This window comes from Coregonus lavaretus, assembly GCF_964263955.1.
Source record: "Coregonus lavaretus genome assembly, chromosome: 3".
Taxonomy (NCBI): domain Eukaryota; kingdom Metazoa; phylum Chordata; class Actinopteri; order Salmoniformes; family Salmonidae; genus Coregonus; species Coregonus lavaretus.
In genome coordinates this window covers 1,627,843-1,630,342 of record NC_139990.1, presented here as the reverse complement: position 1 = coordinate 1,630,342, position 2,500 = coordinate 1,627,843, and positions in this window count along the sequence as shown.

The following is a 2,500-nucleotide window of genomic DNA, read 5'->3' as shown; positions in this document are numbered from 1 at the left end:
AGTCTCAATATCACCGCTGCTGCAGTGATCAAGACTTGAATGGTGTGCTGAATTTGCCAACCACTTCAAGTACACTGGCTTGGGCATCACTGGCTTGTAGATGAATCTCAGTATGATACAACCACTGTGGCACATAATAAAAAAGACATGCTGAAGGGCAATGTTCCCTCTAAACTGCGCACATGCGCGGCCATGCACCTCCTCCAGGACTGCCACGCAGACGAAATGCCAGGCTGCACAGAGATGCAAGAGATCGAACTTCACTGAGATCGCCCCATTAGTTTGCACTATATAGATCAACATATTTTTTTGTGATCGAATCAACATTATATCAGCCCCTTTTCAATGCAACAAAACCAAACAAATCTAACTTTGCAAGATTGAGTCTGTGATTTTGTTGTAGGCAGAGCCAGAGCACAACAGAGTATAATTCTATTTGCAGGGGTAGCCCATGAGCAGTCTCTCAATCACCTGCGAGTGAATGCGCTTTTCAGATCAGTTCAGATCAGAGCGCAGAGTTGCGCGTGTGCACATTTGTTGATATTCTTTGCTAGTTAGCGAGTTACAGTTTTTTACAATCACTTTGGCACTAATTTCAGAACCTTGACGTCATTTTTCAAAACTCTAGACACAAAACTCACAACCAATGATCAAAATGCACATTTTTCAAAACTCTAACACTTTTTTCAATTGCTTGGATACAACACACATAAAACTAAGATCATTTGTTCATTTAACAAAAATTACCTGTTCAATATGACACAACTTAACATCAAAGTACTACTATTTCAAAAGGCAATTCACACATTACATTTCAGATGAGTGTCTATTCATTTCATTACAATTATCCAACTATCAATTGATACAACTGCTCAAAATGATAAGTAACTGTTGCATTGCTCTTAATGCATAGTTGTATGGAAACAGACAAACAATATTCCATGTTTAGATCATGAAAGTTTCAAAGTAACGAGATTCATTGTCACCAATTAGCATGGAGCATGAACCAATTAGACTACATTATCTATGGATGTAATATTTCATCATCATTCTTTATCAGACACCGTTTCTATGGTCCCCTTGTAACCTTCCTTGATGAGCCCGATCAGGTCTGTAGAGCTGATGGCGTGACCTATGTCATTGTGTGGGATAATGTCAGGTTCCACCATGCTCATATGGTGCAAGCATGGTTTCAGGCCCATGCACAATTTACCACCCTGTATTTACCCCCATACTCTCCTTTCCTTAACCCGATTGAGGAATTTTTCTCCACATGGAGATGGAAGGTTTATGATAGGCACCCTCATGAACAAGTCACTCTTCTCCAGGCCATGGATGACGCATGCAATGACATCACGGCAGACCAGTGTCAGGCCTGGATTCGCCATGCCCGAAGGTTTTTTCCAAGATGTTTGGCTAATGAAAACATCCATTGTGATGTAGATGAGAACCTGTGGCCAAATCCACAAGACAGAGTTGATGAAAATGTAGAAGTACAGTAATCACTCCTATGTTTTGCTTTTTACAGTACAAGCAAGCAAGTTGAGGAACACTGCATTTGATGTTTTACAGAACTGTATTGTTTTTCATCAATATATTTCAGATTTTGTTCAATGATTCCACTGTGTCTGTAGTATTCTCTCTACTACTGCAGTACTTTTACAGGGATGTATTTACATGTAGTACCATAATGAAACATGTATCACCTATTTTGTACTACAATATTTAATGATAGTACGAACAATGACACAGTGAAACTATCGGTTGCTTGTGTGTGGGTGATCTAAATTAACGTTTAATTGGTATTTCATAATAAATTTGTTTTTTGAACCAATGATTGTGCAAGGGCAAGATTTCTTTAAAGATATGAATGCACATTGCAATGTTTTGAACATTGGACAGCCTGTGTTACAAGTGATGACCGTTTTGAGTTTTGTGTCTAGAGTTTTGAAAAATGACGTCAAGGTTCTGAAATTAGTGCCAAAGTGATTGTAAAGAACTGTATTAGCCCAGGTATACATAAGTATAGGTCAGCAATGGGGAGTTACTGCTTCCTACAAGAGCACAGAACATGGAGGCTACATTTCAAGCCGTCTTTGAAAATCCAGTCAGGGAAAAAGCTTATGTCTTAATTAAGTTGGCAGTGTTGTATTTTGAGACAGGCTTGAATATGCAAATAATCCATTAATCAGAGGGGTAGGCTACATTGTATAATTCTCTGTATGGTAATAATAATTCATTTTATTTTGGAAAGTGGTTTCTTGCATCATACAACACAAAACAATGCAATTTACCGTCACCTATTTGGCCCATGGTGTTACAGACCAAGTGAAAAATCATTAATTAATGTCCTTCATAATGTGTAAATGTTTTTAAAAGTCTCATGCAATGCACGCCTGCACTGAACACCACATATAGGCTACTGTCGGCTATATCCTAGAAATCAAAAATGATTTCCATGTGAAAATGTTATGGGATTCACTCCATTGGTTTTGTTGGC